Source organism: Notamacropus eugenii, chromosome 1 (assembly GCF_028372415.1).
Source record: "Notamacropus eugenii isolate mMacEug1 chromosome 1, mMacEug1.pri_v2, whole genome shotgun sequence".
NCBI classification, from domain to species: domain Eukaryota; kingdom Metazoa; phylum Chordata; class Mammalia; order Diprotodontia; family Macropodidae; genus Notamacropus; species Notamacropus eugenii.
This window is the reverse complement of record NC_092872.1, coordinates 670,434,026-670,457,838: the sequence shown is the minus strand read 5'-3', so window position 1 is coordinate 670,457,838 and position 23,813 is coordinate 670,434,026. Positions and strand designations below refer to the sequence as shown.

The window sequence follows — 23,813 nt, the reverse complement described above, 5'->3', positions numbered from 1 at the left end:
TGGTGCCTGTAAAGTCTACTTGTTTTCAGAGGGGGAAACCTGAAAACCCTGGAAGCAACTGGTACCTGGAGAAGTAGGAGAGCATGTATGCAGGGAGGAGATTTCCATCAAGTGTGTGTGGGGGAGAAGGTCAATAAGAGAGGATATAGATAAGTGAGGAGGTAAGTGTCCTACCATGGAGCAGTGTCCTATATGATACTTGAAAAAATTGGCATTTTTTCTGAGAGTGAGGACAATGGAAGAGGGGAATCCATGAGGTAAATCATACCAGGCAGTGGTAGAAAACACCTAGAAGGCAGAGCCTAGAAGAGATAGCTTTGAAGCTTTGTTTGTATGAAGAATACAAAGAAAAATGATTGTAGAGGTCATGAATTTGGGAATGAGAATTTAGAGTAAATGGGAAAAAAATGGATAATGAAGAGAGTGAAAGAATTCAGTTTGGAAACTCAGGGTTGATTTCTGTTTCAGGCTTAGAGAGGTTAAGTGAGAGGAATTTAAAAAAGATAGGATGGGAGTGAGAACGAGGACTGGATAAGTATTAATGGGAAAGTCAAAGATGACCTCAAAATGTTAAGCCTATATGGTTGAAAATTAGTTCCATTAACAGATACTCCATAATTTCTGTCAATTTGAACTGAAATAGGCAATCAGATTAAAAGCAGCAGGCAGGCAGATGTGTGTGAGGGTGAGTGTATTCACCTGCAAACACCCCATACATGCATATGTACAAGCATAGGAACAAAGCAGGACTTAGATGGGATCAAATGTCAGACAATCAATATTCTTTTCAAAAAAAAATGCATTCAGGGAAGGCTTAAAGAAAAGTGTTTGAGCATGAAGGAAAGTTTTATAGTACCTCTTGCTAACATGGGGGAAGACTTGATAATTTTATTTTGGGCAACTTGGAGCTATCTGGTCCACCTCTTACCTTGCAGAGAGCCTGAAATTCACCATCAATGTGGTATTGAAAGGCAACAAATGCCCAGGACTTGGTGATTTCATCTTAATCAGGAAGAAACAGAGAGAAAAGGGGCTCCTCTTGAGGCAAACTGTGGAACCACCTTTAGTGGTAAACTCTAGGGGCACTACAAAAAAATTCCCTTAGACTTGAACTTCTTTGTAGTGTCTAAATTGTCTTTCAGATTCAAAGGACAAGAAAGGTAGATGTTTTTCACTTCAGTCATTATTAATAGCTGCTTGCTCCTTGCATTTTGGGTCAACCACTCTCCTTAAGAGATTCATATGTTTCTTGACAGAGAGGGGATAGTTAAATCCATTAAAATATGTTCAAGAACTTTGGATGGTTCTAATGAGAAACTAGCCCTGATTTTCATTCTGTATGTGTCTCCTTAAAGTTCAATGTTATTTTCAGTCGGGATAATTATCTTCCCCTACAAATTGTTACTGTTGAATGAAAATGGTGCATAGAATAAAGTTTAATAAAAAGGACTGTTCATCCAGAGTAAATGAGATGCCATATGGCAGAGAACAGTCTAAATATATAAAGGTCTGTGGTAGAAATAGAGGAAAAATGCATAAAGGAGAAAATCAGGGTGATTAAAAAGAAGACTCTTCACATCACATTTCTCATCTTAGTGGTAACAAATAGGGTAAAAAATTTGAAAAAAAGTATGGCATAAGCAAATTGCTTCCCTTCTCTGGTCCTTGTTAATAATCTATTTTTCATGCAATAGGACTTGATAGATGGTCCAATTTGTCTTAGAAATTCTTTTGAGAAATGTTAGATACGACACGGATTTTTATTTTTCCCTTTATTTCCTTTAACTACCTCAACTTAGTCTGAAGGAAAAGATTTATTGCAATAGGCTGTATTTTCAGGAAGACACTTCTGATCAAAATTTAGAAGTATGTGGCAGAATGTGCTTGGTTCAAAAACATTTCTCAAACTAATTTTGGTTTCTGGAAGCAATGAGAAAAACTGGAAAATTCATCAGAAAGGCTTTTCACTTCCTTCCTGTGCTACTTGAATCTCTGTGTAACCATTCTGATGACTTTTTCAACCTCTCAATTAACTTACTAAATCCAGTTCCCTCTTATTGTTCAGAACTTCTGAAATGAATGCAATGGCAATCCTATTCCCCAAAAAGTCAAGAGCAAATAAAAAAAGTGTGTGTGTGTGTGTGTGTGTGTGTGTGTGTGTGTGTGTGTGTATCTGTGTCTATGTACTGAAGTTTTCAGGGAAACCTATATGTTAGCAAACAACAATAAATATAAGTCTTGCCCATCAATTGATGAAAAGCTGCAAAATTTAAAGCATGTGATGAGTATAACGAAATGCTATGCTCTTATGGAGCAAGTAATGATTAGTGTAAGGAATTCAAAGAAATATGGAAAGATTTACAATACTGATGAAGAATGAAATGTGCAGAACCAAGAAAACCAAACTACATAATGCCTGCAAGAGAAAAAAAGAAAAGATTACTAAAAAGATATTTACTTCTAAGTAACAGAAAAACTAGTAAAGATGCTAGAGAAAGGACAACAAATCACATCCCACCCTCTCACAGAGATAGAATCTTGTATAAAATGTCAGACAGGGCTTCTGTATCGAGTGTTTTTGCTTAATTGATTTTGTTTAAGTAAAAGTCATTTTTAGAGGGAGAGTGACTGATGTAAAAACAAAAATGTATTTTTGAAAAAAATAGAAAAAAAATCTGGTGAAGGCTATTCCTGAATAGGCCAAAAAAATGAGGATCTGTTAATACAACTGAATATTGCAAAAGTCATTTTTCTCCACAAATAGTAAAGTAAGTACTGTTTTCCAGATAAAGCCACATTAAAAAGAAATGCATAATTTTCTTATGAAATGTTCATAAAAATTTCAAAATTTGCACCATCTGAGCTGCCAAAACTGTATCTCTTCCTCCAGAAAACTGTATCTCTCCTCAATAGGTCTGAGTATACCTGTTTGTAATATAACTCAACTTGGCAATTATCTGGAAAAGAGAATTGAAGTAGTTTAGCTTTGAAAACACTTCCAGCTTAAAATATCTAATTCCATGTTGAAGGGAAGGCTTTAACATTCAGATTCTTCTCTCTTCCTCAAATATTGAGTTCTGTTTCTATTCCAAGGTTAACTGGCTTTTCTAGCCCTCTGGAGTGGCTTAGCATTTTATAGGTTCCATCTGTAGATTTCAAACCTCACATAGCCAAATTTGTTTGGGAAACTGGAAAAAAAATGAAAATTAAGACTTGAATATTGCCCAAAAGGAGATGAAAGAAAATACTAATATCTGAAGAAAATAAATATAATCAAACACCATCCTGAGAGTGTAAAACCACATGGTAGATTTGTTTAATTTATACCCATTAACTCAGTAAAAACATTTCTAACAATTCATACAGAAATACATGGATATATATATATATGTATATATGTATATATACATATATATATATATTCAGATAAAACATTTGATTTCCTTGTTATAAGGACCTTCTAATGAAGAAACTCCCTTAAAATTGATCAATGCTTGATTTTCAATTCTTGCCTTTGGAAGTTGCCTGAATCACTGAGAGGACATGTGGTTTGCCTAGAGTCAGCTGGCACGTCTCTTAGGCTGAACTTGAAACCCAGATCACTCTGACTCTGAAGCTAACTCTCTCTCCCAATATGCCAAATAATGGCTCTACATTGCTCATATAATGCATTTTTTCCTTGCTATGTTTTTATGAAAATAACTACTGGTGCTAGCCACAGTATGCTTATATTCATGAGAGCTTTAATTTCTGCAATAAAACTCACCTTTTGTTTTACAGTTTCTATTGATCATCATTTTTGTGGTCAAAAAACTAGAGGTCAGAAGGTTAAGGGGAGTTATTTGATGATAGTTACATAGTCAGTAAGTTTCTGATTTGGGACTTGAGTACATTTACTAAAAATGCTTCCGGTGTTCTTAAATGTAGCCATGCTGCTTATATTTTGTTTGAATGGGCTTACTCTAAATAAGAAAATCAATTAAATCTGTGACTAGCCTGTTGGGACCTTGGCTCCTCTTTGTTTGTGCTCACATTCTAAAATTTTCTGAAACATAACTTAATTTCATTTCAAAGGATGAAAGACTAAGTTCAGTTTCATGCCAAAGAAAACAGGATCACAGATATGGAAGTGAGAAGGACTTTGGAGTGGTAGCCAGGTGACACAGTGGTTAGAACACCATACTTGGAATAAGGAAGATGCATCTTCATGAATCTGAATCCAGTCTCAAACATTTGCTAGCTATGTGAATCTGTCATTTATCCCTGGTTGTTTCAGTTTCGTCATCTGTTAAATGAGCTAGAGAAGAAAATGGCAAATCATTCTAGTATCTTTGCCAAGAAAACCCCAAGTTGAGTCACAAAGAGTCAGGCAAGGCTGAAATGACTAAAGAGGTTACCTAGTCAAATCCTTTCACTTATAGGAAAGGAAACTGAGGCTGAGGGAGATTTAATGATTTGACTAAGGTCAAACAGGTTGCAAGAGGTGGATTCAGGATTTTATACCCTGGTTTGAGGCATAGTCCTCTTCATATCTCAACATGCTGTAAAGAATATTGTTTTTTTCAGGTAAGGATGGGTTAGATGATAAGAAGGACAGAAGGAAATAAGAGTTTATTAAGTGCTTACTACATTCCAAGGACAGTGTCTTAGAAATATTAATTTGATCTTTAGTACAACCATGGGAGATGGGAACTATTATTTTTCCTATTTTACAGTTGAGGAAATTCAGTCAAACAGGTTAATTGAATTTCCTAGAGCACACAGCTATGAAGTCTGAAAATTTGAACTTAGATCTTCCTGATTTCAGTTCCAATGCTCTACCCACTGCAACAAGCTAATTCTAGTGGACCTTTCCACCTCTTTGAGATTCTACAATTTCTTCTACTTGTATCAACTAGTTTTTGCTATTAATCACATGTAAGGTATCTAGAGACTAATCATGAGCATCTTTTCTATTTAAGTGAAAATCTGAACTTCTGAAGAATATATGTTGAAAGATGAAGTCAATTTTGTATATGAAGATTTACTTCCTTTATTTTAAAGTTATTTATTATACTTTTATTTAGATGTTCTTTTGATGAATTAGAAAAGTATGTCATATTGTATGAAAATTTATGTTCACTTTTAATGTGCTTCAGAAATGTCCTGGCATAAATATTATCTTTCCTCATACGAATGTGGAATTCTTTGCCATTTTTTCAGTATTATTAGGTACAGGAAAATGCAGGGCTGCTTAGACATAAAGTGCAAATACAAAAGACTTTTATAGTGTGTCCAAGTTCATATTACACTCTAACTCATGACTTATTTAGTATTATATTATCTGCCATTTACCTTTTTTTTCAGGAGATTTCCCCAAATACCTAGCATCTCATAAGAGTGATGGTGAGATAAAGCAGTAGAGGGTGGCAATATCTTTTTAATTTTAGAAAATTCAACAGCATTTTATTTTTTTCAAATTACATAAAGACAATTTTCAACATTCATTTTTTGAGAGATTTTGAGTTCCAAATTTTTCTCACTGTCACATTCTCTCATTTTACCCCTCCTCAAGATGGCAAGCGATCTGATGTAGGTTATACATGTGCAATCATGTAAAATATATTTTCACATTACTCATTTGGCGAAAGAAGAAACAGAACAAATGGAAACCACCATGGAAAAAACCCAAAATAAACGAATATATTATGCTTTGATCTGCATTCAGTCTCCATCAGTTCTTTCTCTGGATGTGGTTAGCATTTTCTGTCATGAGTCTGTTGAAATTGGCTTGGATCATTGTATTGCTGAGAAGAGCTAATTCAATCATAGTTGATCATCACACAATGTTACTGTTTCTCTGTATACTGTTGCCCTTGTTATGCTCACTTCACTCAGAACCAGTTCATGTCAATCTTTCCAGGCATTTCTGAAATTCACCTGATATTCATTTCTTATAGCACAATGGTATTCCATTATATTCCTTTACAGATTGTTCCACCATTCTCTAATCGATGGTTGTCCTCTCAATTTCCAGTTCTTTGTCACCATAAAAAAACTGCTATAAACACTTTTGTACATATAAGTCCTCTCTCTCTCTCTCTCTCTCTCTCTCTCTCTCTCTCTCTCTCTCTCTCTCTCTCTCTCTCTCTCTCTCTCTCTCTCCTCTTTGGAATACAGATCTAGTAGCAATATTGCTGGATCAAAGAGTATGTATAGTTTGATTCTCTTTTGGGAATAGCTACAAATTGCTCTCCAGAATGGGTGAATCAGTTCACAGCTCTACCAACAATGCATTAGTGTCCCAATTTTCAGGGAGTGGCAATATCAACCACTTTTACTCTATCCATATGCACTGAGAAACAAGGTGGTATGATGAGCAGAGAAGGATGTAGGAAGCCCTAGGTTCAAATTTTAATTCAAAGACTTAATAGGTACATGAGCCTGAATAGATCCCTGATCTCAGCTACCTTATCTGTATGATGGGAATAATTGTAGTGTCTACCTCACATGTTTGTTTTGAAGTCCAAGTGATACAGTGCCTATAAAGTGTTTAGCAAATGTTGGAGGGTTATTTAATGTTAACTATTATTAAGCATGATTTTCTTGAATGGTTATGCTTTACTCACAAATTCTAGATCTTCATTTCTGGCTTTTTGGGGGGAGGAGAAGGTAGGGCAGTGTTTTATGCAAAATGTGTGCACTTTGATGATGGAAAAAAATAAAAATTTCTTTACTTGACATGATAGTCACAAAATTTACCCAATCATTTAGTTTCTCCAATAATGCAATTTTAGTTGATCAATCTATTTCATGGTAATTTTGTTATTTTGGTCACCTCAATTAACACATTCATGTGGGAAGTTTGAGTTTCAGTTTTCTCACACACACGCACATGCGAGCACACGCACACATACACACACTCTTCTAATTCTATAGTCTAAAAGCCTTGAGCAAATTGATGTATGTAAAATGTATTGTAAACACAAAGTTCTAAAACTTACCATAACTAGAAATCAGGTAAATAATGCTTTAATCAGCTTCCTAAAATATTTAAATTGTAATAAAACCAGGGAATCTTAGAGGAGAATTTAAATAAAATTTGGTCTTATCTCCATCCCAGTACAGACTCAATTTGATACATTTTTGTATCGTACATTTTTGCATTCTTTGGATACCATTTATGAAAATCTTCCAGTGAAGTAGTAAAACTCAGAATTTAAAGAAGTAAAGAATTTAAAGAAGGAGACAGAGAAGCAAATAAATACCTCCTGAGGATAATAACAACACCTACTTCACAGTGTTGTTGTGATGATCAATAGAAATCATATTTGTAAAGTATTTAGTATATGGCTTTCTAGAAATATTTATTGCAGCAGCATCCTTTCCTTTTTCATTGTAATTCCCAAATCTTATGGCATGCCCCACGAGGACCATTTCATTACTGGTCAGATCCAGTTGTGAGAAAGTTCTTTCTGTTACACTGAAAAACAAAGCAAACTAGACTGTTTTCCTGTAACTTCTGCCCATTAGTCCTAATTTTGCTTTCTGAAGCAGCTGAAAGCATCTAATACCACTTTTTAATGACAGCCCTTTAGCTATTTGAAGACTGTAATCATGATTTGATTTAGACTTCTCTCCAAGGTTAAATTCCCTGAGTTTCTTTGTTTATTCTTTGCACATCATGACTTTCCAACTTAATGTTATTCTGAAGTCTCTTCTTTGGCCTCTCATTGGTCCATGATTGTTTTCTAAAGGTTCTAAAGCTCTGCAAGGCATGTAGTATGTCTGCACAATCAAGAATGTTACTGATAAGTTATTTTTAAATACTAGCACCATTGCCAATGTATACCTAAGTTAATTCATTATTTATTGGAAAAAGATTATTTATTGACTAAATTATGCATCTATAGGGAGAAAAGAATGAAACTGGACTTTAGAAGTTAGTGCAGTTTGGGGCATATCAACATTTAGAGGTTCTCTGTAAGAAACAAGTGAAAAGGGCCACTTTCCCTTTGTACCCCCGTGCTCACAATGTGCAAATAAACCAAACCAAACTAAATGCTTGGAACAGTTAATTCATATCTGTTTCATCAACCATGTTCTTGTGACCAGAGACAAAGACCTGATGATGAAACTGATATGCAAACATGGTAATATTCTACAAAGAGTAGCTATGTCTATAATGGAAAAGGTTCCTTAATTCACTTTACAAACAATCCAATAAATATTTATTAAGTGCCTACTATCTGTCAGGCATTGTGCTAACCTCTGGGCTTATAATTAGTAAAAACAAAGTCCCTGATCTCAAAGAGCTTACAATCTAATGGGGATGGGGAGATAACAAAAAAAGGAGGAGAGAAAGCAGGGGTGAGAACTTAATTAGTCTTTTTACGTTAAGTATAAAAAGAAGGAAAACTCATGAATTTGATCATTTCATTAATCTACCATGTGACCTAGAAGAAAGGACAAATCACCGCTAAGGGATATGGTAACAGATTCCAGGGCCTGTTTTGCCATTATTTCCCTATGGTACCTTGGGTAAGTTATTCAAACTCTCTGTATCTGTTTCCTCACATTTAAGACAAAGTTCATTCCAGTTTTAAAATTTTCACTCCACGATTCCAGTATTTAACTAAGCCTTGCCAGTCAAAGACATGATTCTTTGGTAAATATAAGGGGTATCTTATATTTGTTCTGATTTTTACAGATAATTTGTAAAAATTGTTATGTAGAATTTCTATGAATTTTGCAATAGAAAGACACATACAAGCAGGCTTTAATGGGTTAAAACCATTTAAAGTGTATAATATCTGGGGACTTCCCATGTACAACTTGAACTTCCAGGTTATATTCACCAGAGGAACACTACCACAGGTTCAAAGTACTCTGTTTTCTCAGAATCTCCTACCAGTACATTCATCTTTAATGATCAGACAGTTAACACAATTATTTAAAATAAATCCACTCTCTGAAACAGCGTAGAATGAACATAGGCAGGTGTTGGCCTAGAGGATTGTACATTGGGCTTGGAATCAGGAAGACAAGTTCAAATCCAACCTCCAATACTTATTAGCTCTGTGACCTTGGGAGAGACATTTTATTTCAATTTCTTCATCTGAGAATGTGAATAATAACAGCACCTACCTTCTAGGTTGTTGGGAAGATCAAATGACGTGTATAAAAAGTGCTTCACATCGTGCCTTGGTACACAGCGGGTGCTATTTAAATGATGGTTTCTCCCCCCTGCACTAAATAACAAAACGTTTTTTGCCATAAATCTGGCATACAGTCTCTCACAAATACAATCTGTATCAATGAGAATAATGGGAACATACAGTAAGTGTACTAGCAGAGGTACATGCTTTGAGTACATATGATGAAGGCTTTATTGCTACAGGGTTCGCACACTCCTGGTTCTAGAGGATATAAATACTTCCAATGCTTCAGGGCCCAGAACTCTCTTTTCTTCTCATGCTCTTCTCAAACTGTTCTTTGCTGGGTATGGCATCTGCAAAAGGTAGGGTATTTTGCTGCCAGCCTGGCCTTACTCCTTGAAGGGGACAAAGTTTCTGCTTGGTGGGTTGCACAGCTAGATTACCTAAACTTGCTCCAGATGGTATGGAGGCAAATATTTACAATGGGCTTTCTGAATAACAAAAAAAACAGTACTCAAGACAAAATCTTAAACTTAATCTGCGTTATTAAAAATTTTCTCTACCCCTATTAAAACTAAATGATTAACTAAATAATAAGCTAAGCTCTGATGAATAGCATTTGCTAATTTCCAAGATATAAATTTTCATGTTGAATATTTAACAATTTGCTTTTGAAAGCAGGTTCATTCTTGCTTGCCCTCATTGAGTAGCTAGTCTCCATTATTTTAGCTCATCTCAGCTACAGTCATTGCCCACAGTAGTTCTGTGCTTTTTTAGAAAGAGCAGAAATCCTTGCTCTAAGATCAGCAGAGGCCTCCCCAACTCTATTCCCTCAGGGTGTTGTTTCTTAAGACCTGCCATATCTATGTAGGTTGGTAATCAGAGATCACAATCATCCCATCAAGTGAATAGCCCTTATCTCAGCTTTTTCTTTCACCTCTTACCAGTTCACTCCACTCACAACTGGACTTCACTCCACTGAAGATTATCATGGGAGTTGGAGAGGAGAAAGAAATATACTCCACATTTTTGAACAATGCTGAAGTGCTCTTAATAAAGTCTCTGTCACTTTTTAAAGGAGTATGGAAGGCAAAACTGAGTCTTTAGTCAGTCAGTGTCTTTGTTGTTATTCAGTCATTTCCAATTTCTCAAGATAACCATTTGGGGTTTTCCTGGCAAAGATAGTAGAATGGTTTGCCCTTTTCTTCTTCAGCTCATTTTATAGATGAGGAAATTGAGACAAACAGGCTTAAGTGACTTGTTCAGAGTCTCACAGATAGTAAGTGTCTGAGGTTGATTTTGAACTCATGTCCTCCAGACTCCAGAGCCAACACTCTATCTACTGTGACAAAAAGTTATCCCCTAATCAATGAGTAGTTCCCTTCTAATTTCATCATTTGATCAAAGACCATTCCTGCCAACTGGTAACAGAGTAAATGCTACTTTGAGATATTTAAGCTTTAACCTTGTCTCTGTTTAATGACTTACATTCTGTCAATTTCTCAAGTGGTCTGGGGCAAATCAATTACTAAAAGCATTCTATTCAACTACCACCAATTACATATGAAAGAAATAAAGGGAAAGACCCCATTGATTCTTAAAACTAGAAAAGATGTTGGAGACAATATAGTCCATATCATTTCTTCAAAGAACAATCTAATGTTCAAGGCAGATTAAGTGATTTACCCACATTTGAAATTTTCATATCATCATAAATATGATGATTGAAAATTTAGATTGTTTGGCTATGTAACCAGTTATTACTACCTGGGGAATTCCAAAAGAAGCAGAAATCCTCTAGGAAACTTGGCAGTTGGTTGTCGACCTTCGTTCCTGAAGAGGACCAAAATGACATCACCATTATAAAGTGAAGTTTCAATGTGTCTGACTGTAGCTGATCAGACTAATATGAGTTTGGAATGCTTTATCACAGATTGGGCACAAATTGTTCACTTGGAGGTGGATCTTCCAAATTTGGGCATCCTGCATTTCCCTTGAGCTGTGTCAGTTCTGCCTTCCTCAGAGAGCACAACATCTTCTCTGACGTAGGCATGCCATGCTGAGAAGTCCTGTTCCGGTGTCTCCCATATCACCTGATCAATTCCAAAGTTTTTGAAAGAGACCTTGAGAGTGTCCTTGTAGCACTTCTTTTTACCACCATGTGAAGACTTACCTTGTGTGAGTTCTGCAGAAAATAGTCTTTTTGGCAAGCATACTTTTTGCATTCAAACAACATGGCCAGTCCATTGGAGTTGCCCTCTCTGAAGCATAGTTTGAATGCTTGACAGTTCAACTCAAGCAAGGACTTCAGTGTCTGGTACCTTATCCTTCCAGGTGATCCTCAGAATCTTCCTAAGACTGTTCAAATGGAAGCGATTCAGTTTCCTGGCACAGCACTGGTAGACTGTCCATGTTTCACAAGCATAAAACAATGAGGTCAGCACAATGGCTCTGTAGACCTTCAGTTTGGTAGTCAGTCTAATACCTCTTCTCTCCCATACTTTGCAGCCTCCCAAACACTGAGCTAGCTCTGGCAATTGCGTGTGTCAGCCTCATTGTCAATGTGTACATCCCTGGAAAGTATGCTACCAAGGTAAGTGAACTTATCCACAGCATTCCAAACTTCTCCATTTGCTGTAGCTGATGGTTCCACATGCAGATGGTGTGGTGGTGGCTCATGGAGCACCTATGTTTTCTTGATGTTAATTGTTACGCCAAAATTTTGGGGTATGGGGTGTGTTCAATGAAGACTAGTTAGTACCTCTGGTGTGAGGAACTTTGTAAGATGTTGTGGAGAGGAAGTATGGCAAGACATGGACTAGAACTGTCCAATATAAGAATATGTAGCAACATGGGTCAGTGGAAGAAGCATCAATTTTGAAGAAATCATAGATTGAAGTGCTGTTTCTCTTGTCCCTTCTATATTTGTAATAATTATTATTCCAGGCTAAAAAATACAAAATCTGCCTAGAGTAAATATGCTGAGTATGTGCCTAGGTGTGTAATAGATTGATGAATCAGTTTCCTAATTTTAAAAATGAAGAAAATAATAAAAATTATCTCACAGGGCTATGTGGATCAAGTTATTGCTATCATCATTATAATCAACTGACACATAGCTAGTAACTGGTTTATTCAGGGGCTACAGTCAAACCAAATTTATTTATACCAGAGGGTTGCAGAGGGAAGTCCCTGATTAGTTTGGTGAATTTTCTCTTATCAGCCTGATGATGAAAAATGCAGTGTATGTACCTTTGCCAGAAACTCACTTCCCATGGAGGCCCTTTTTTGGAAGGTCGCAGAGAACCTCTCTTATTGCTTTGCACTGCAGTTTGTGTTGTCTCCAAAGTGTTTGGCATTTAAGAGTTAGTGGGAAAGAATATACTGAAGCAGCCAATTTTCCCCTCTTGTTTGTTAAGACTGTACTGTAAAATGATACACTCCTATCTTTTCCTATGCTTTTTTCCTCTTGAACTAACAAACTGCACCACATCTCAAACCCTCCTACCCTCCCTGGTCCCCTAATCAATGGCAGACAATGATGACTTTTAAGAGAAGCAAATGATGAGTAACTTCCTCTCATTCCATGCTTCCTGGCAGGATATCTGCAAAGCACCTGCACGGGTGGATGACTTTGAAAACAACTCTTTTGACTTCCTCCTGTCTAGTGCTAGACTTGATCTACACCTATGTGCTTTGCCCCAGCCTTCTCTGTCTCTTATATTGTTTTTTTCCTAGCTTAGTACAAAAATTATTCAGTCATTTTTCAGTCATGTCCAATTTTTCTTGACCCCATTTAAGGTTTTCTTGGTGAAGATACTAGAATGATTTGCCATTTCCTTCTCCAACTCATTTTACAGATGAGGAAATTGATATAAATTGTCTAGAGTCACACAGCTAGTGTCTGAGGCCAGATTTGAATTCAGGTAGATAGATGACTCTTCCTCAGTTCAGATCAGTTCTATGTACTATGCTATCTAGGTGCCTATGTAATTCAATACTTTTACAAGTATTTATTAAACAGCTACTATACTAAGTATTGTGGGAGATAAAGTTTTAAAAAGACAGTCCTTGACAACTTACAGCTTTTAATATTCTATGCTATCTTGCTGCCAATCAAGCACGAACAATCCTTGCTCTACTCTAAGGCCACCCTAATTTCTTTTGGGCCACAGACTTATTGTCCAGTGCTTATTTTTGTTACTGGCATATTATGGAATACTTTCCCTTCTCATCTCTAACTCCTCATTTTTCTGGCTTCCTTCATGTCTAGTTAAAATTTTACCTTCTACAGGAAGCCTTTCCTGGTTCTTTTCAATTCTAGTACTTTCCTTCTGTTGATAATTTCCAATTTTTCCTGTGTATAGTTTTCGCATTGTTATTTAAATGTATGTTGTATTTCCTATTAGATAATGAAAGCAAAAGATTTAGGTTTTAAAATATATTTTCAACATAGATTTCTTGAAGATTACAAACTTGCAGTAGTTTGGAAAAAAGAAAGATTTTCTTTGAGAAACCATTTGGTGCCTTCGAAATTTATTTGCTCACAAGTAAAGGAAAGTTAACAGTCAATTTCAATATTTTTACTTGTCATATTTAATGTAATAATTCAAAATTTTCAAACACATTGCTTTTGTCAGAGATGCTCGTCTCCATTACCCCTGATCTTATCCTTTTTACTGAGAAAACTTCATCAGTTAAAGATGAAGTTCAATAGTAAAATGTATTGAATAAACCTCAAACATCTTTACAGATGTCAGATTTATCAGGTTTTTTTAATGCTTTCCAAAGCAATAAAAGTTGACATTATTAAGATCACAGAGTCAAGCTGAAAACTCGCTGCATATTGTTCTCAGAATTATCAGAGGTTAATCATTTGACCTATGCTGGTCTTATCCTTTTCCTTAGCCTTCCCATCTGGAAAGTGGGTATCTGTTTTAATGAGGGTGAAGATAATTAAATACTATCCATCTTCTAAATGCTAGCATTGCTAATTTTTTGGACATCTGCAAATTGCCAAATCCTTCAGATTTTCTGTAGTTCTCCAAAACTCTTTGCCCTTGGGTTGAATATCAATGTGGAAAATTTTTCTGCAGAATAAAATATTTTCACAAATTAAGAAAACATTAAAAGGAATCACTTGGTTGTTTCAACTTTCCACTTGAAAACAGATAGGCTGATTTAAGTTCACCTTGTTCTAATCATGTGTCTCTCCATTTGAGCTGCCAGAGTGGGAAGAGGGATGGGTAACCAGGAGTCAAGTTTTATTGAATGAATGAAGCTAAAATTGGGTTCTTGACTCCTTAGCCCTTCTGTGACTCCCTGTACACACTCGACAATACAGTCATAGTGGCCTCCTTTCATATACAAACCTCTCCCTTTTCTCTGACTCTTCTCATACAATGAATTCCCTCCTCCTCTCCCCCTCTTACAATCCTTGGCTTCTTTCAAAATTCAGTTCACATGTCACCTTCTACAAGAGGCCTTCATTGATCCTCTCTGCTGCTAGTGCCTTACTATAAAAAAAAACTGCTTTCTATATATTTTATCTATAACTGTATATATAAATACTGGATATAACAAGAAAATGTAAACAGTTTAGAGAGAGTGTTTCACTTTTGTTTTTATATTTCTAGAAACTAGCCCAATGTTTGCCAAATAATAGATGCTTAATGGTGTTTGTTGATTGATTTGTTGACTCCAGTAGCTGATATAAAAAGTCTGTTTCTTTGTTACAAGCATACAGAAATAAGCTTCTTGTCAAGTTTGAGCTCAGAGCAATGAGTGGCCCCTTCACAGTGGGGGCAGGGTATGGGATGCATTCATGACAACTCCATGGATCCTATTCAATGGATGAATAAAATAAAATGTATAGAGATCCCACCACTACAAGCAAATGCCAAACTCAAAATATAAAGATTATTAATGAAACAGAAAAAAAAAATCAACCTTTATTTTTATAACCAGGTCTTTTGTCTGATCGCTGATATTGAATTGACTGTTCTCAACTTCCCAGCATATCAAAGAACCTGTCGTGAATTCTCTCCAAAATACACCATCAATACCTTATGAAATGGGTCATTTAATAAGATGTTCCTATCTTTTTCTCTGGTGAGAGTACCTGCTGCTCCTCTCCTAATGAGGACAGAATGAACTTACAAGGCTAACTTTCTCTTGAAAACATCCAAATATTCCATCTTGATTTAATGGAAATTATAATGATCTCAAGGTCAAAGTGTGTGTGGGGGGCAAAACAAAGCATGCTAGAACTTATGAAGGCGTAAGTTGGGTTCTGGGCAAGTGGCAAGGCAGTGGCTAGGGTTGTGTTTTGTTTTGTTTTTTTGTAGGCGGCGTGAGGTAAGCGATACACTTGATATTTTGGTACTTTATTCTGATGCAGGTACTAGTTTTCTTTAGCAGATAAGAAATTTTTAAAAAATGCAAAAACTTGTTCCTCTGTAAAAATATCTTCAGTTTTAAAGCTTAGCATCAGATTGCACAACTGGATACGTGTGTGTCTGTGCATGCATTATTTATGTGAGTGTGTGTAATATATATTATTATTATATAATATGTTATGTATTATATATAATTACACAGTATATTATACATAACATATATTATACATAATATTATATATTACATATGTCTGTGTATGGTTGTATATGTATATTTATGTGTATGGTTTGGTGTATGGACAAATAACATATGCAAATGGGTATAAGCAATATACAAATGGAATATGCAATTCCATTAAATAAGCAATACACATATGTTCATATATGTAGCACATATTTATAGGCATCTATACACATGATTATATGCATTTATGAGCATATATGTGTATATTCTGGGGGGCAACATCATTCTTTTTTTCATTAAATGATGGAGACAGTGGGTATGGTAGACTTGGAAGAATAGTGAGCTTATACTCAGGAAATTTGGCTTCTGTTTCTGACTCAGATGCTGCTGAGATTTCTCAGGAAGGCCAGTTGACTTCCTTAATTGGACATCAGATTTCTAATACATAAAGTGAAGAGATTGGATTACTTTATACATGTAGCTCATTCCAGTTCTTATTTAAGCCAGCTCAATCATTTGAATTTAACAGTTACATGGAGATTTTGAATCACTACACACACCCACACACACACACACACACAAATGGGTGTATATATGTATGTATGAAACATTTATCCTTCAAAGATAAGAAATCAAGACCTATCTATTTTTGATTTGTGATTATATGTATGTATCATTGTTCTCTTATTTTTGAAGGATAAATATTTCTGTTACAGTGAGTTCTAAAGTTCTGAAACTTTGTAAAGTTAGTCTTAAAATATTAAACTCTATCACACACATACACACACATATGCACATGCAAATAAGTGTATTTGTCTTTCTCTGTGTATATGTGTCTATACACAAGCATATATACATACACACACACATATGTATGTATTCTTAAGTTTGTACTAGCATGTCAAGTAGAAGCTTCCCAAGATTCAGTCACTGGCAGTAGCCATATACCTCCCCCAACCCCCAAATCTCTTTTGGCCCTCCATTTTTTTGCACTCTATTTCCTCAGGCAATTAAGGCTCTAGAATCGGCAGAAACTAATAATGCAATGATTTTTGAGGGACTTAACATTTCTATAAAGAACATATGAATTGTGGAAGCCTGAAACATTCTGGAGATGGTGGTTGTCAGATGTAGACCACCTATCCTTGAAAATCTTTGTATATGGGGAGAGTTGCATACACATGTACATCAAAAAAGAGAATGGGAAATCAATGTCCCTCAGTCACCAAGTCCAATCATTTGCATTGCCACAACGCCTCCTCATTCTGGTGAAAAGGATTTTGGATCTGGATACAGAAGAGAGTCTGTTATTTATTCCGAGTGATTTTGATAAAACACTTGTCCTCTCTCTTCTTTAGTTTCTCAGTTTTAAAGGAAGGGATTGCACTAGATGACCTTTGTGATACCTTTCAACTCTTTACCTATCTTTTGTTTAACTTAGGATCTTCAAAGATCTTGTCAAAGAGATTTGTTGCTTCAGACATGCAGAAATGAGGCTAATACCAAGTATTTTGATGAGAAAACAAAGACTTCTAGCAGAAGACAGAACAGATCAGGTTTATGACTGAGATCAGACTAAGATGAAGAAAAGGCAGGACCAGGTACTTTTAAAAGTGCCTCAGCAAGGGAAAAAATACACCTCAGTGCCAACTGACAGATACTTTTGCACTGGTGGAGTGTGTGGGAGAGAAGTACTGTAATGAGTGTGTGCAAGGCAAGAGCTGAAAAAGCCATTTGATCACTGGCTAACTCCAGCTATTTTTACAAAAATTGCTACTTTGATCTTTTCTTCTGAGATTTCCTCCCTGACTGTTTCCCTCTCTGGGGATTGACCTTAAGTGCGAGCTGGGGAGGATGATATCCTTGAGAAAGTGAGAAAATGGAAAACAATGGAACTGAGCCACGGCAGGCTGAGGGGAGTGCCAGAAGAACTACACCCCTTCCCGACATGCTCTCTGGCAGGGTTGTACAAGTGGGCTGCTGCCCACCCACTAACTGCCGAAATGCATAGGCTAAAACCAGAGGCTCAGCCTTTAATAACAGCTTGTATTTATAAAACACTTATCTCAGAGGAACTCAAAGCACTTCCCACTCACAATCATTAGTTTTCACCACATATTTGTACCCCAAGAACACATAGTTGACTCTCATGTTCAGGGTGTGAAGAATGAGGCAGAGGTTAATAGCTATCCCAAATAACATCCCACTGGTCAATAAATAAGCTGAGGATGGAGGGCAGATAAGCTATCCTTCAGATATATCACTAATATACGCACCTTTTCCTGGGGATCCATTACAGAACAGTAAAGGAAGTGCAGGAGTATAAAGCAGCTATTCAATTCAATTCTTCCTTAGTTCTTCAGAAAAAATATGTTAGTGCAGTGTTTTTTTTTCTTTCCAAAATCTGTCATTCTTTTCAAATTCTATCACTTAGATTATTCAGTGGATAGAACATTGTACTTAGAACATTGTACCTGGAGTCAGAAAGACCTGAGTTCAAATGCTACCTAAGGTATTTGCTAACTTTTGTCTGGGCAAGTTGTTTAACCTCTCAGCCTCAGTTTCCTTATCAATAAAATGTCTATAATCATAGTTCCTCCCTCACAGTTCCTGTGGGTATCAAATAAGATAAAATAATGTAAAGTGCCTTACAATTTTTAAAGTACTGTGTAAATATTAGCTATTGAATAGGTATGCATATATGCGTTAAAAGGACAGCAATATCAATAATCATATCCTTATCAGGAATTTAGATAAAAAGACAAATTAAATTGTCTTTTAAAATTCTACTCTGCCTCCAACCACTTTAAACTTTCATATTTTTAGGATCCATGTAAGAGAGAGATACATTTATCTTAAACACAAATATCTTTCACTTTGAAAATCATTTGATTCTTTTTAGAGATCATCGACTGAACAAAGACTTTATAGGATATGTTCGTCATGTTATTTGTGTCTCTCATTGGTTAATATCAATTGGTTACTTTTATGATTGGAGAAACTAAATCATTAATTTTTGAGCTGATCTAATCAGTTATTTAATCAAGATTCCTTGAAGGTAGGAAGGGGTTCTGCTTTTGCCCCAGTACCTAGCATAGTGTCTTGCCCATAATAGGTGCATCATAATCACTTTTGTTGACTGTCATGTAAACATAGCAATAAAGTTGTCATGTTATTATCATGCATGATTGTCAGGACAAGCACATATTCATATGTGTCTTGCCTGACCACACCCCCCCATCCCCAAACACAAAGATTATTTTTACTAAGCTGATATAGATTTATTTAAATATTAACTAGTTCCAGTGTGGAAGAATTTAAAAGAACCAAAATAGAAAGATTATGTCTGTCTTTTGTGTTCAAATATTTCTGACCTTTTGAGGTGAAGTGTGGAGATTTTTAATCACGTCATAATTATTATGTCAAGTTATGGGTAAATCAATAGATTTTATTTAATTTATTATACTTATGTTTCCTAATGGATGAGCTGAGTTAATAAAATTTTGAACAACCTGGTAAGATTTTGGCATCCATTTGCAAGGCTAAAATAAATGGAATTTTAGAGAAGAATAAACAAGTGTCACAAATGATACCTATTTCCCATTGAGAATTTTCTGTCTGAGTTCAGAGGAGAGGACTCCATGGAAATTAAATTTACTAACACAGAAAAAAGAAGTAAAAGGCATCAACCCCTGTTTTTTGCCTTCTTCCACCCCTAATATATGTGTATATCATCTATGTGTAGTATTTGTATTTTATGATTTCCTTCATTCCATGATCTTATTACTGAGGGTGCATCAATCAAATAGATAAAAGAAAGTCAGAAGAAATAAAACATATTCCTTTGCTTTTATTATATCCTTAAGTACTTTAATACCTCTGATCCTACAAAGGTTGGCACTCCATCCATTGATGTAATTACTAAGTCAGTCACTTTGTATAGTATTCATCTCTTGTCAATATCCTACTATAAAACTTTAATAGAATATGTACATAAAATATTGGAGATTTTCTAGGTCTTTTAACATTCCATATGTATTAGTGAAATGCTACAGCTCTTTCACAACTTGACAATCCTGGGAAGGTGGCTGTCATGAGGTGGGCATACACATTTACTGAGGACCTATATGTGCTAAACACTCTGAATGTTACAAAGATCTAAAAAAAGTCTATGACAACTGGTAATTTGCAGTCTAGTAGGAGAGAAGAGGCATCTATCCAGATAATTTAAACTATGCCCATGAGGGGATAAGAATTGAATAATTCATGGACCTGAACATACTGGAAGATGTGTAAAAGAACCTTCTGGGAAACCGGAAGGTATCATCATTTCACTGGCCCCAGTATATCTATTATAGCAACTGTGCCACTGAACTGGGTGCCAAGGGAGTCAAGGAAAGAGTTCCTTGGACAGCCTACCAATGGTCAAGTCGAACAGATTTTGACAATAATAATTTATGTCTTATACGTTGTTGCTCAAGCCCCTGAACCATACATAGTTATCACAGCTTTGAGGGCCATCAGTGCATTTTCTTTTTCATAGTATTGTATATACTAAGACTTGACCTAGTGTTGAAAAGCTTGTTTTGGTCTTTATTCAATATTATAAACTCTTTTATGATCATAATGTTCCTTACTACTGCATCTGTTTTGGTATTGTTATCAGAGACTAAAGTAGTGATCACTGTTAGGGGGGTCTTTGCAATTAGGATAATTGTGTTTACCCCAATTTACAAAAACAAAAACCCAAAACATATGCTTAATCCAAGTAGTCTCTAGGAGAAAAGGCACAGTAATGAAAAAAGTCATTGCTTTCATCACTCTCTTCAGAGTTATCACACTTTTTATGCTCAGGGGGAAAATGAAGATTTGTAATTTTGTTTATTTTAAGCTCAAATATATTTTTGTAGTCTTTTATGTTTTCTCTAAAGTATGAAATTGGGAAAAGTAAAATAGGAAGAATTTGCAGTGCATATATTCTAGAAACAGAGGGAGACTCATAGCATTTCTGCTTTAGAGGTGGCAGGACAAGAAGGACTCAGTTCTGTAATCCTGGTTCCATCTGAGTGGCAGATAACTTGACCTTGATGGTTGGCTGTTTTCCTCTTTAAAACCAGGGAGTTGGATGAAATAATCACTTAAGACCCTACCTGCTCTGAGTCTTGTAAGTCTAAAATTTCCAGTTTCCTTCTAGCCCAGGCTATTGGGCTGTTTAAAAGCTTAGAACCTGAACCTGGATAAGGCAAGGTTTAAGAATTACACCCCTGCCTGTGTGCATAGGAAATAGGAACTTTTGCAACTCATTCAACATGATAAGCTATAGATTATTTGATTTAGAAGGAACCTTAGTAGTCATCCAATGCACTACTCCTATTTTATATAATGAAAAAAAGAGGTCAGTCACAAAACCCTTACCTACTGTGAAGAGCAGGTTTCTTACATTAATAATATCTGCATTTTAAATATAAAATGAGTCCTGAAAATTCATGGGTGACTACCTATTTTTTTCTATCCTTATTCCTGCTTCCATAATACATAGATATAAGTGAAATATTTTAACATATACAAGATAGGAGAAGGAATTTTCAGAATGAGACAGACAAAAAGGGCAGAAGTGGTGCTAGTACATTCAATTTGATATATGCTTTTTAAAAACAAGCTGTCCATAATAGAGATTTCTGATTTCATAGATAAATACCCCTCTTCTATACTTTGTATATTTAAACGTTCATGTGAGTTGTTTGCCAAGCTTGTAACAAAATATATTTTAAAGAACTAGAACAACAACAAACAACTTGACTGACCTGAATCTTTTTTAATAATACATTTTCTGGTTAATATGAAGGCAAGTGGCATAGTGGATAGAATGCTAGATTTGCAATCAAGGAAATGAGTGCAAATCCAATCTCAGATAAATATTAGCTGTGTCATCCTAGGTAAGTCATTTAAACTCTCATTTTCTTCCTATATAAAATGAAAATAATAGCAACCTTCAAGAGTTGTTATGTGGATAAAATGAATGAAGGAATCTCACTGAAAGTGAGAGTGCTATAAGACCTTAGCCTGAAAGGCCAGGGTCTCTCATTGCATCCTGGGCCATCTCCAGCCATCCTGATGAATATCAGGGCACTGGATCCAGATGGCTCTGGAGAAGAAAGTGAGGCTGGTGACCTTGTCCTCCCTCACTCAAATCAAAGTCACCTGCAAGTCATGTCATCATCTTGATGTCACGGGTCTCTTTGGGAACAAAGGACAAACACAACCTGTGAGTAAGTAGCAGCTCTCTTCCTCTTCTTCCTCCTCCTCCTCCTCCTCCAGAGTTCAACCCTCAAAAACTGTCTTTTTTTTCCTCTGGGTTTACTGGCTATATTTCTTGCTCAAAGGTCCAGCCTCAAATACAATTCACTCTGGAGCTCATATACTGGACAACAAGTCCCCACTCACATAGCACAGAGTGGATTTAAATACTAAATAGTAATTGTTTGTCTTTTACCCAGGAGCCCTGAGGGTCTTCTTCTTCTAGTTTGATGTTTTTTTTTTTATTAAAGGGGCAACTTGAACAACTACTTAAAGAAGCCTATTCATTGAATGAGTGTATCTCACTCAAAGTGAGAATGCCATAAGACCTTAGCCTGGAAGGGCCAGGGTCACACATTGCATCATGGGTCATCTCCAGCCATCCTGATGAATATCAGGCCACTGGACCCAGATGGCTCAGGAGAAGAAAGTGAGGTTGGTGACCTTGCACAGCCCTCCCTCACTCACATCAAAGTCAACTGCAAGTCATGCCATCATCTTGATGTCATGGTCCTCTTTGAGAATAAAAGACAAACACAACAACAACACAATCTTTGACCAATGACCAAAGAGTTAATGCAATATTGGAAATGATACCATACTCACTCAAATGGAACAAGAAAATGTAAAAACATTGCAGCCAAAAACAAGGATAACTTATGCTTCATCTTTGAAGAGGCAAATAGAAACCCTGGTAGAATCGGATCCATTGTGTTCCTAAGAGCAACAAGAATCATATCTTCATGGGACACTTGGTCATATCACATTGCAGTGCTCATGATGAATATAAGCAAGCAGTACACACCCACACCCACCTACCCACCCACAAACAAAAACACTCATGCATGTCACACACATATAATAGAAATATTTACATGCATACATATAATATGTATATATGTGTGTGTGTGTGTGTGTGTGTGTATATATATATATACATGTATGTATATGAAAAAACATTTACCTCTCCTGTATTGAGGAACTGAAATAGGGAAATCTATGAAGAACTTGGAAAGAATATCAAAATTAAAACAAGATGTCTTGACATTTAGTAGTTTCAGTGTGAATGTGAGCCTAAGAGAAGACTGCAGAAACTTTATTAGAAAACACAATGCCTCCTTACCTTCAGGTGAGTAGAACCCTACTTTAACATAAAGTTCAAAGTCAAGAAATAGGCTAGAAAAATGAGCAAACAACAAAAAAGAATTTGACAATAAAAACCTACCACAGTGACAAGAAAGCCATGATATAAACTGAGAAGATGATAAAAAAACAAACAAAAAAAAAAAACTTACCTGGAAAAGAGATTCAATTCAAATATCATGAAGTCACAGGGAAATTTATACACAATTTAGGAGCCTCCACCATAATGGAATAGAGGGTTAGAGCTAAAAGGGAAAGTGGAGTAAGGTAGACAGTGATCAGAAGCAAAACAAACTTTTGAAGAGGAACAGTTGAGAAAGAGAGCGAGCGAGCGAGCGAGAGAGAGAGAGAGAGAGAGAGAGAGAGAGAGAGAGAGAGAGAGAGACAGAGACAGAGAGAGAGAGACAGAGAGAGAGAGAGACAGAAAGAGAGAGACAGGGAGAGGCAGAGACAGAGACAGAGACAGAGACAGACAGAGACAGAGACAGACAGAGACAGAGAGACAGAGAGAGAGAAAGGATGAACAGAAAAAAATTCAGAAGCCGGGAAAAGCAGAGTTAGTAATCACAACTCTGAATGTGAATGGGATGAATTCATCCTTAAAATGGAAGTGGACAGCAGAATGCATTAGAAACCAGAACCACTAATATGTTG

General features: G+C 36.0%; 1 long non-coding RNA gene across 1 annotated transcript in view; it reads left to right on the top strand.

Annotated features, from left to right (window-relative positions):
• LOC140521098 (uncharacterized) overlaps positions 1 to 23,813 on the top strand; it is a 53,896-nt gene that overhangs the window by 5,932 nt on the left and 24,151 nt on the right. Inside the window, exon 3 of the long non-coding RNA XR_011972794.1 lies at positions 11,646 to 11,730. This is a non-coding gene — a long non-coding RNA (uncharacterized lncRNA). The remainder of the gene's footprint in view (positions 1 to 11,645; positions 11,731 to 23,813) is intronic.